The sequence below is a fragment of the Chelonoidis abingdonii genome, chromosome 2, assembly GCF_003597395.2.
Source record: "Chelonoidis abingdonii isolate Lonesome George chromosome 2, CheloAbing_2.0, whole genome shotgun sequence".
In the NCBI taxonomy this organism is placed as follows: Eukaryota; Metazoa; Chordata; order Testudines; family Testudinidae; genus Chelonoidis; species Chelonoidis abingdonii.
The window spans coordinates 25,241,937-25,254,762 of NC_133770.1; positions in this window are offsets into that span (position 1 = coordinate 25,241,937).

Consider the following 12,826-nt stretch of genomic DNA (forward strand, 5'->3'; position numbering starts at 1 on the left):
GGATCGATGTCTGTGGTTCCCCCTGTTGATTCCACAACTCCGTTCGGGTTGGTGGAGTTCCGGAATCGATATAAGCGCGTTTGGGGATCGATATATCGCGTCTAGATGAGACGCGATATATCAATCCCCGAGCAGTCGATTGCTACCCGGCGCTACGGTGGGTAGTGAAGACGTAGCCTCAGAATTCTGATTGCTATAGCTGTAACTCTCTGGCTATTTCCCAATGCATCTAATGATAGCAATGAGACAAGGTGGGTGATGTAATATCTTTTATTGGACCAACTTCAAGACCTGAAGAAGAAGAGCTCTGTGCAGCTTGAAAGCTTGTCTTTCACCAACTGAAAGTGGTCCAGTAGAGATAATACCTCATTCACCTTGTTCTTCAAATAACCTCAGACCAACACAGCTACAAGAACAATGCAAATAATAATATCAATAGCATACTTCCTTTAATTAATATCACTACTACTGCCTCTTATGTATAGCCTAATAAAGATTTAAACAACTTTAATAAAATCCCAAACCTACCATCTAGAAACTTGAAGATCAAGACACCGATTCCTTTTTTCAAAAGGACAACTCCTCATTTTTCAATGATGTGTCTAGAATGTAACTGAAGGTGCAGATTTGTGGCACAGCTAATTAAATATGCATTTTGATGTCAAACTACTTGCCTTCTGAACAAACTAAAGTACACTGTAAAATATGCCTGCAATTATTTTTGCCAGCAAAATTACACACGCACATTTTCCCAAGTGGAAAATCTAAGGAAACTTCACATCAGGTTCTAAGTGTGTTAAGTATAAGATAAGAGGTACAACCTCATCCTTAATATGTACAAATGACTCTTTTTATATTCCAAGGGCCCTCAATGCAGGATTCTCCATTCTTTCCCATTGTTTACACACACATCTCTTAAAGGCACAATCCAGTCTAATGCACCCATCTCTGTGGTATTCAGTTGTCTTGCAGAAGATCAAATAATTAAACCAAAGTAGCTTTCCTAGATATCACCTGCTAACTTTACTGTTATTTACCAAGAGTTTGTTCTTTTGTTCTTCTTTTCTGTTTCCCCTTCTCCCACTAAAAAAAACATTACCTGGCTGATATCTACCATCATCATTCAGGAAAGGCATTCAGACAAACCAGGCTTTTTCTCATGGACTAAAAATGGCTTAGTCTTGGGTTAGTCTAATCTGATTATAAGGAATTCCACATCTGGGGGGGAATAGGGGCTCTGCCAAGAACATTGTACCCCTGATCCTGGGCCTCTGTCACACAGTTTTCTGAGGGAGCAGAGTTGCCTTGCTGGGTTACAGAGGTCACAAATGAAAAGTCAGCTATTGGAGCACACAGAGCACCAAGGTGATGTGCTCTTGTTAGAGTTTCCTATGTGTGATGGGGTGTTGGAATGGGGTTCACTCATCACTCTAGCACCACCTCTGGGTTATCATGGGAATTAGCTCTGCATGTTAGTGCACCTTCTTCAGGTGGTGCCTCATCACCATCACTCCTGCTCTTAGGACCCACGTCTCTTCAAGGACCACCACATACTTTTCAGTGCAGAGGGCTGTGTCTCACACTGTGCTCCCCCCTTCCAGGGGACCTGTAGTCCACTGTTCAGCCACCGCCCTTAGTGGCCACTTCCTTGTGGCCCCAGAATCCTCATTGCTTCAGGACCTCAGCCTACAAACCCCCGCAGCCAGCACTGTCTTTTGCTCCCTGCTAGGAGCATTGCTCTGTCCAGGGTGCTAGTAGTTCTCTCAGCCCTACAGAGACACTGTCCTTCCTCCCAGCAGAGAACTGCCTTCCTCTGCCCTGCAGCTCCCGTTTTCATATGGGCCTACTTGGCCCTGATTGGCTGCTCCCTTCGGCCCTTCTCTGATTGGCTGCCTCTTGTGCCGCCTCCCTAGGGCTCTGTTAACCCCTTAGAACCGAGTGTGGGGCAGGCACCCCATCACAGGTGTCCACCCCACACAAGACTTGAAGGGCTTAAGGTGGCGGTGGGCCAGTTAACTCCCCAGGCTACACCTGGAGGAGCCAGGGAGCAGGGATTGATTAAATGAAGCTCAAGTGGACAGGAATAGGAGGTGCCTGTATAAAGCCCAGGAGCTGAGTGCAGAATAGGGGCTGCAGAAAGTAGTCTGCAATTACTCCCTAGCAGATGTATTTGGGATTACAGTTACTCCCTGGGAAGAGGGAGTTTGGGCTGACAAACCCAGGTAGGAGGGAGAGAACTAGAAAAGTAGGCAAGGCTTGCAGAAAAAGTAGCAAGGCATGTGGCAAGGCAGAACTTGGGTGCTGATGAGTGGGAATCTGGAGCAGAGGGTGGGACTGGGTTCTTCTACCAGCTACTGGGGAAGTGCCACAAGCCAGGCAGTGAAGAGGGGACACCTTGGGACAGTTGCCCTGAAAGACTTTAATACCCTGGAAGGAGAAAACACGAGTGACCTGGTTGGAGGGCTGAGACACAAAGATGAAGCAGGAGCTCCTGGCTTGAGAGAGGGGCAGTGGCAGGAAGTGAAGCAGCCCAGCCCCAGCCCACTCTACTCTGCCAACTCCCAGCCACAGCATTCCGCTTCCCACTGCAGGTGAGAGCCGGGAATGGTCCTTTCCCCAACCCAAGCAACATGGCTGGGGCAAGGGAAGCGGAGTGGGTTTCCTGCCGCCAGAGAGTGCAGGGAGCAATAGGGGAAGAGGTGGAATGGGGGTGGGCTGGGGGCAGAGCTTGGGGGAAGGGTAAGAGGCAGGGTGGAGGGAGTTGTCCAGGGCCCCACACTGCCTAGGGATAGCCCTGTCCCTTGCAGTGGGGGCTGGCTGAGGGATAGGACTGGTCATCAGGGCTGGTGCTGCTGCGTATGCAGCACGCAGTTGCCTAGAGCACCATGAAATTTGGGGCAATTTGGTGCCCCAAATTTCATGGTGCCCTACACAGCTGCATATGCCTAAGGATGGCGCTTTCGGTTGTGTAATGTCCCTCAAAGGCCTTGTGCCAGCAAAGGACTGGGTATAGGAGAGCTTGGCTCTACCATGCTACTTCTCATCTCTGTCCTGACCTGACCTCTAATGCATTTTTGACTGGGATAAGGACACTTTGTGCTGCATTGGAGAATCATGTAGCAGACTGGAGAATCTAGCCTTTCACCACTTTTGTTCAGCCCATTTGTTTTCTCCAGTGCTCTTACAGTGAAATAACTAATGGGGAGACTGCACGGGGAACAATATATCTTTATTACATTGCTTGAACAAACTGAAAAGTTTTCCCAGGACTAGGGTGTAACTGCAATAAACTCATGTTAACGTGTTATACTGCATTAGTGAGAGTGATCCTAAAGGTATCTCAGACATATTACCATTGAAGAGATCAGAATGCATTACCTATTTACTGGCATTCTTCATAACTTTATGGTGCCTGCCTTTGTAATGATTTAATGACTAAGATATTGAGAATCAAACTCTATTTTGACACCTTCCTGCCCTCTGTGTGTACTTATATGAACTGGCATTTGACACTACTTTGAAATAAAATCATGAGCATAAAAACATTTCAGATACCACATGGATACAACCCATGTACTAATGCCTGACTATGGCTTTATTTTGGTTAAGGAATTAATGAAACAGTGCTAGACTGGCAGCCTTTAGACTGATGTTATCTAGTTAACCACAGAACAGTTACAATAGAGGAAGCAATCGGCAGTTTGGGAAGCTTGTGCTGTCAGGACCCAGGACCTCTGGGCAAGTAACAGGTACAGTAGGACTGTAATAGGCTGCCAGGCTACACTGCATGACTGGTAGGGTTGCCAACTTTCCAATTTCTGGAAACTGGACAGCCTTGTTCCACCCTTTCCCCCTGAGGTCCTGCCCCTGCTCCATCCTGTCCCCCAAGGTACTGCTCTCTGCTCACTCCTCTTCCCCGCCACCCCCTGCGTAGGGTTGCCAACTTTCTAATTGCACAAAATTGAACACCCTTGCCTCGCTCCCTGCCCCTTCCCTGAGGCCCTACCCCCCTCACTCCATCCCTCCTCCTTCCATCACTTGCTCTCCCCCACCCTCACTCACTTTCACTGGGCTGGAGCCAAGGCGTTGAGGTGCAAAAGGGGGTGAAGCCTATGGCAGAGGGTGCAGGCTCCAGGCTGAGGCCAGAAATGAGGGGTTCAGGGTGTGGGAGGGGGCTGCAGACTGGGGTAGGGGGTTGGAGTGAGTGGCTCGATCTGGAGGTGCAGGCTCTGCGGTCAGGCTGGGGATGAGAAGTTTGAGTGTGGGATGGGGCTTAGGGCTGGGGTTGGGGTGCAGGAGGTGGTGTGGGTTCCAGGAGGGAGTTTGGATGAAGGAGGGGGTTCAGGGCTGGGACAGAGGTTGGGATGTGGGAGGAGGTGTGGGGAGCTGGCTCTGGGTGGTGCTTACTTTGGGGGGCTCCCTGGAAGTGGTGACATGTTCCTCAACTCCTAAGTGCAGGGGTGGCCAGGCAGCTCTGTGCTGTGCATGCCGCAGGTGCCATCCCTGCAGCTCCCATTGGCTGCGTTTCCTAGCCAATGGGAGCTGTGGAGCCGGCAGGCTGGGGGCAGTGCGTGGAGCTTCCCTGATCGCCCCTGCACCTAGAGGCCACAGAGACATTCCGGCTGCTTCCGGGAGCCACATAGAGCCAGAGTAGGTAGGGAGTCTGCCTTAGCCCCACTGCGCCACTGACTGGACTTTTAACGGCCTGGTCAGCAATGCTGAGCGGAGCAGCCAGGGTCCCTTTTTGACTGAGCGTTCTGGTCTAAACTGGATGCCTGTGAACCCTACCCCTGCCCCCAACCTGGGGATTGCCGCACTCTCCCAATCCCACCTACTTGCGGGGCGGGGGAAGCTCTCTCATCCCCGCTGCACCTGCCTCAGCCGGGCCCAGGTAGCGGGTGGCATCCGCCATGTCCCACAGCCAGGCTCTCTCTCTCAGGCAGTGCAGCCACCACACTGGGTGGCTGGGATCTCATGTCGACCCAGAGCGGCTCGTGGGAGAAGTGTGTGGTCCCCCCCGCCCTTTTGCTCCCCAGCACGTTTCCGGCACAGTCAGCCTCTGACTCTGGCAGCTGGGTGCAAGTGGGGAATGGAAGGGGTGGGACCACCTACTTTTCCCTCCAGACACTCTGCTCTGGGTCATTGTGAGAACCCAGCCGCCCAGCCAGCGCGACGGCTGCCTGCAAGAGAGAGACCCTGGCTGCGGGTGGTGGCGGCAGCAGTGGGAGAAGGACAAAGCCCCTCTCCCTGCCCTGGTAGGCCAATCTGGGGATGGGGGCACTTGCCCCTGCATGTTCCCCCTATGCATCACTCCTGCTCCTGCAGGCAGCAACAGGACTTTTGGTATCTGGTCAGTGTTTCTGACCGGACACTGTCTGGTGCTGTTTTCGACCAGATTTTCTGGTCGAAAACTGGACACCTGGCAACCCGACTGACTGGTGGGAAGAATCAGCAGACGGGTTCTTAAGCCCTTCAGCTGCTCAAAGTATTTGCCCAGGGCTGTGATAGTTCCTGTTTGCCCTCTGCCTAGGACCTAGCCCTAGGACAGGTAACCAGCTGTTTCCTATTCCTGACTTAGGCTCTAACCCTGGGTTCCTATTCTTGGCTACTAACTCTTTGTCTAACCACTGGGCCTGACCACTCAAGTCCTGGTCTCTGACACTGCAGGGGCCTTGGGAGTAAGACTGGAACAACACTGCCAACTTGTGTGATGGCTTCTGTGATCAGATCATTAATAATCTGACCAGCACCATAAATCTCTTTTTGTCTCTTCTGGTCATTAATTCTGGGTTTGAGTCAGACTGGTGACACCTTAAGGAGCCTTTCACACTTGACATTGTCAGTCTTCTGAGTCTCTTTATTTCATCAGTTAAACGGGGTTCAAGTGCCCTTTTCTGATAAAGAAATGCAGGACTAGGACTTTCATGTAGGCAAAGCTCATTGCAGTCAGTGTTTATAGGTTAGCTTAAATATTTTGACACAGATTAATGAAATGAAATGAATGTCTTGCTTACATGCATATGGGCTGATTCTGACACCTGCTAAGCCATTTTTATTCTGGTGAAGTTGGAACCACTCCTCATTAGACTGAGGTATCTGAATTTAGATCAGGCCTCCTAATATCAAATGGAAGAGATCTATAAGGCCATTAAGTCTTTTCCATCTGCTGGGGCAGGATGGCCAAAATTTTCTGAAGTGGTGATGATTTTGCATATCCTACTGAGACACTTTGGGCTTCTTCCTTCATACTTGCTGAGCACCTACAATTTCCATTTCCATCAATGAGACAGACAGGTGCTAAGCACCTCACACAATCAGACTCAAGGGCATGGATCCATAAAGATACTTAAGGGCCTAAATTCCATTTTTATGCACCACTATGATCCATAAAACTCCCAGTTGGCTGCTGCCTAACCCTGTAGGTGCCTAAAGTCATTCACTGCCTACGTTTTTGCAGTAAAAAGTTCCTTAGGTGCCTATGTTACTGCCCCTGGTCATGTGCACTGCTGCCTCACTCTAGGTGCCCAGATGCCTATCTCCTGCCTAAATGCCAAAGCAATCCACAAGTTGGGGTGGAAAGATAGATGTTGGGCTCTTATCTGGTAAACCTGTTCAGAGGCTATTTAATTCACAACAGCCATTGGGGAGGGAGGAGGAGGCAGCCCTCTTGTATAACCCTCAACCTAGTGGAGAGGGTAGTCTGCCAAGTCCCAGGTACTGGTTCAAGTCCCCCTTCTACCAGATGAACAGAAGGGATTTCAACAAGGATCTGTAAGTCTCAGGTGAGTGCTCTAACCATTAGGCTATAGACAGAATCTTACATTGTTTTGGCTCAATTAAGATTTTAATTATTCAATTAAAGTGGAACAGCTTGAATAGGGGAGATTTGATGGAGCCCCATGTCAGGCTATTCTCTTGCCTTGTGGTTAGAGCACTCAGCTGAGAGGTGGCTGAATACTGTACTCATCTCTTCTCATCAGGCAGAAGGGAAACTTGAACTGGTCATCTCTCACATCTCAGGTAAATACCTGAACCACGGGGCTAAATGTTATAAGGCAGCTCAGCCTCTTCTCCTCCCCCCTGCTGTCTTGTGTGGAGTTAGGTGGCCTCTAAGCATGCTTATTGGCTCAGGCCCCACATCCAAGTTAGGTGGTGATGCGCTCATCTCCCCCCAGGTTATGGATCACAAGCAGAAATAGGCACCTCCCTGCAGCCCAAACTTAGGTGCCTGGCTCCATCAGAGGGAGGGGGCACATACATATCATTGGTCTCTATCCCATCACCTAGCTTAGGTGGCTCCATGCCTAGCGTGCTGACTTCTGTGGATCATGGTCAGAGGCATCTGTCTCTTTCCATGCTCTGTATCAGGGGGCTGGGCACCTAACTCAGGCTGTGTAGATTGCAATGTTGTTCCTGTGATATTTTTTTTTTAGGTGCCTAAAATTAGGCATTGCAAAGCTCAGTGTTGCAATTCTTAAGTCCCTTTTGTAGATCCAGCAAAGATGTTCCAAATTGGGCACTTGTAACCTAAGGCATTTCCAGTGGCTGCTTTTGAAATCTTCAGCTGACATCTTAGAGACTGTATTGGGTATTAAATCGATGCCACCTCCAATTTAGTCCAAGGGCTCAGAAAATGAAATCTCAGTAGATCCATTCTCTTCATAAACACAGACAAAACAACTGCTCTTGTGGAAATAACACACATGCCTGCAAGTCTTTCTGGAGCTAAAACCATTAATAAGCCATGAATAAGCCAATTTCCACTACATGCATCCGACGAAGTGGGTATTCACCCACGAAAGCTCATGCTCCAAAATGTGTTAGTCTATAAGGTGCCACAGGACTCTTTGTTGCTTTTACAGATCCAGACTAACATGGCTACCCCTCTGATACTTGAAGCCATGAATAGTTCCCAGGAAATGGCAGCATCAGTCTCAAAATAAAGCAGCACCACTGACAGGTGTTCATTTGACAGGAATGCACAGAGATGTTGGGCTGTTACAAGTTTCTTTTGAGAAGCTACATTTCACAGATGCTGCAGTCTCAGCAGTTGTCCGTCATATCCTCAGTGCTTGCAACAGTTTTATAAGGGGCCACATTTACAAAACAATATATATACTGGTACTTCAGCTTTCCTGCACTAGATTTATCTGGTAAAACCATGGATAGTTCACTGTCTATTGCATTTAGGAAGGCTTAGTTTTTTGTCGGTAAATGACTTCACTGTGCAAACACAAACCAATAAAAAAAATTCCATTGATGACTGAAATTTACAGATAAGCAAAGTAAGAAAAATGCTGTGTGAGAACTTACAAGAGTTTGATTTATAGATATTTACTTTGTACATTTTGACATGTGATGTTGACAACTTGTGATTTAGTGATTATCGTTTTAACTTTTTGAATCTCAGTAGCTAGTTTTAAACAATTGTCTGATCCCCTCCATAACTTTAAATTGATTATTTTAAAGTTTTTAAAATTGTAATGCTATACGTTAATTTGGAGTGCGGGGTTTTGAATTCTGCCAAGCACACACTGGTCATTCCACTGCTTTAAAATATTGTGCCAGACTTCTTTCTGTTATTATTATAATTATGACATGCATAATAATGGAGCTATTCTAGGTCTATTTGTTGGGTAGATAGGAAAATGCCTGAACTACAGTTTCCAGAATTTAGGGCAATCATTTAGTCATTCTAAGAAAGAGAGTAAAACTATGCCTGAGACAACCTTGGAGGTCCCTTAATGTAATGGCTTCTTATGAGGCAAGCACTGAAAAGCTGGGATATCATAGCATCAGAGATGAATTTGTAACATAAAATTGTAAAGACTGTATCCACTAAGAAAACTAAAACTCATTAAAACCTCTTCTTTGGATGGCTGCTGTGGATGGGAGAAGATGACTCTCACTCTTCATACACAAACACTTCTATTTTGTTTAAACTTTGCTATTTAGTGGTCATCTGCAAACTTATCTTCATTTATAAAATGTAACTGATTAATCTTAAAGTGCATGTATATGTATCTCTGCTTTTAATTATTACAAGCAGAAAAGACTCTTTCCAGCTGCCAACCTCTGGGATTCTGAGAAAAGATCTTGATAAACCAAGATAGAAATTCTACAAACACAGGCTTTGTCAGAAAGTGAATTCCAGAGCTAAGGTTCTCCAGTGAGAAGACCCTCTACCATTGTCCTCTCTCTTTTCAAGCAAATATGCCTTCCTTCTCCTGAAAGGCGATGCGATTTGTTCATAACAGTGGAGCTGCTTCCCCTCAGAATGATGTAACCTGTACATAAATCTGCTAATGTTCAGTGGCATTACATCACTGTAAGTGACAGATCTTGAGACTTATCTTTATTTACCTATTTACCCACTAACTTGTTCACTTTGTACGCATGATATAGAGAACAATTTATACGCATTCCATCAAGATAATTAAAAAGGTTCTTGCAACCAGTACTATATATAAATAAAAATGGCCACTTGAACTTTCTCACCACTTCATGAACACAAGACGTACTTGCATTAAAATGTGTATGAAGCAGATATCATGACTGTACAAGGAGATTGGAATGCTAAAATGGGTATTGATGCACAGGCAGATTGGTGAGATTATTGTGGCCCTTTCTGTAATACAGTAACCAACAAGAGAGGATTGAGACTTCTAGAGTTTGCCAGCTATAACAATCTGGTTCTTGCAAACACATTAGGAGCACATAAAGCATCCAGTCGATCAACATGCTGTGCACCTCATGGTCTACATCACAGCCAGATTGACTACATCATGGTGCAAAACCGATTTCGTTCTGAGATTAACAGAGCTAAAACAAAGAGCTTTCCTGGTACTGATATTGGAAGTGATCATGACCTTGTGATGCTAAATTTTTGGCTGCAGCTAAGGAAAATTGTCAGCCCAAAGTTCACCAGAACCAAGTTTGACTTAGAAGGACTGAGACTGAAACATGACAGAGTCATTCCATGCAATGATCAGCTGAAAATTTGTGCCACTGCTTGCTCTAGAGGAAGACATAGAAACAATGACCAGCAATTTCAATGCTGTAATGTATGAGGAAGCAATGGACATCCTTGGGAAACATCACAAAAAGACAAAACCATGGGTCACAAATGAAATACTACAAATGTGTGACATTAGAAGAGAACTTAAGAGAGACAAGAACAGAACTGAGGGAGCTGATAAATACAGAGTGGTTGGCAGAAAGATCAAGAAAGGAATGAAGGTGGCCAAGGAAATAAGGATTGAACAACAATGCTCTAAAATTGAAGAATATATCAATAATAGAAATAGCAAATAAGCCTTCCAGGTCGTAAAAGATCTGATGAAGGAAAGATGGACCAAAGTTAATGCAATTCAAGACAAAGAAGGGAACAGTCTTACAGAAGAAAGGGACATCATCAATATGTCAATAGATCAAACTACTGCTCTGATCTATACAACCACCAGACAAATGAACATCTTAGTGTCTTAGACAACCCAGATTCAACAGAGAAGGATGACTTTCCAATAATACGTGAAGAAGTGGAGACAGCTGTGAAATCAGTCAAGAATGGAAAGGCTACAGGTATTGACAACATCCCAGCTGAACTGATGAAATTCGGAGGAGAAATAGTAATAGATGTACTCACCAAGATCTGCAACAAGATCTGGCAGACTGGTGAGTGGCTCTTCACGTGGACCCATCACTAATCATCACTCTGCCAAAGAAAGGTAACCTGCAATTGTGTCAAAATTACCAGACCAAAAGCTTAATTAGCCATCCCAGAAAAGCAACACTGAAAGTCATATTGAACAGATTGAAGCCACAAGCAGAGAATATCATTGCTGAAGAACAGTCTGACTTTCGTGCTGGAAGAAATATCACAGAACAAATTTTCAACCTTCATGTTCTATGTGAGAAGTACTTACAACACCAGCAGGACATCTACTATGTCTTTGTTGACTTCAAGAAGGCATTTGACAGAATATGGCATGAAGCTCTCTGGGCAACCATGAAGAAGTACAATGTTGGTTGTAAGCTTATTCTAACGATTAAGCAACTTTATGCCAAGGCCAGCAGTGCAGTTCTCGTCAATGGCACAATAGGAGAGTGGTTTCACCCCACTGTTGAAGTCCGGCAAGGCTGCTTTCTTTTGCCCACACTGTTCAACATCTACTTGGAGCGCATAATGACATATGCACAGTCAGCACTGGGGGGCAAACAATCTCAAATCTTTGGTTCACTGATGACATTGATGGCCTGGCAAACAGCAAAGATGAACTTGCCAACCTTATGAAATGATTGGATGAAACCTCTGCAAAATATGGCATGGAAATCAGTGCAGAGAAAACCAAGCTGATGACAAATAAACATGATGGGATCAGCTCACATATCACTGTCAGTGGTCAAGAGCTGGAGACAGTGAAATAGTTTTCAAGTATTTAGGGACAGTCATCACTGATGAAGGATCCAAGGCAGAAATTTGGGCAAGAACTGCGCAAACAACCACAATAGTGGCAAAGCTAAAGCCAGTTTGGAGGAATAAGAACATTTCCCTAGAATCCAAACTGAAACTGCTGCATGCATTGGTCATCTCCATTCTTCTGTATGTGTGCGAGACATGGACCTTTATGGCAGAACTTGAGCAGAAAATAAAGGTAGTAGAGATGCGATACTTCCATAAAATCCTGAGCATCTCCAACGTCAACCAAGTCACTAATGAAGAGGCCTGCAACATCATCACCCAATGCGCTGGGTCATATGAAGACCTCCCGACGACTGTGAAAAAGCGCAAGCTGAAGTGGTACAGCCATTTAACAAGATCATCTGGCCTATCCAAGATCATCTTCCAAGGGACAGTTCAGGGGAAGAGCAGAAGAGGTAGACAGAAGAAGAGATGGACTGACAACATAAGAGTGGACAGAAATGGACTTCACGGAGACTCAAGCACTGACACACAATCGTCAGAGGTGGAGACAATTGGTGATTGCTCATCAGTGATGGTGCCCCAATGACCAATGAGTGATGATGCTGCTGATGATGCCTCAAGAAAATAGTGCAACTGTAAAATAGTCTTGAGTGGTTTTATTAGTATGTTTGCAATAAGTGGTGTTCATATGTTCATTACTGAAGTTAACTTGTGGAAAAGATTAACTGGTGACTTGACATATTCGATGGATTATTATTGCTGAAATACCTTGAAATTCCCAGTGCATTGACATCTGCTTGGACCATCCTAGCAAAACCAGTAAGACAAACAAGGTGAGGAAAATGCAGAAGGAATAATTTATTTAAAAACAAACCCCTAGTATTGTAGAAAATAGTGCATTCTGAGAGAATATTACACACCATGGCTATATACCCAGGTAGAAGGTTTCACTTTCTGTATGATACAAGGAACAAAACCAAACAATATTTGTCATCTTTAGTCTAGTTTTCATTATCCAAATATCCCAGAGAAATTTTAATTTATTTAAAACAAATGTATTTTAGTGGCCTGTATGATGGTCTCCTCAGGGAATACAGAACCATGTGTGAGAGAGAGAGCTATGCTGGGCTTTAAACCATGTGTCAGCTCTTTGCAACACCAATCTGTCCAACACAGTCTTACTCTTGCCTTGCAGATAACAATTAGTGAATTAGTTCCTGAGTTCCCCCAGAGACTTCTCTCTATAGCATTCAGTCCCTCCCATTGGAGTGTGACAGTGGGCTGGCTAGCAGACTGCAGTCTCAGAGAGCTGACATAGTTTAGCAGCAACAAATCTCTCTTGTGGAGGCAGAGGTGTTACAAGATGACTCTCCCAGTTCTGGGCACCCCGAGAAAGCATCA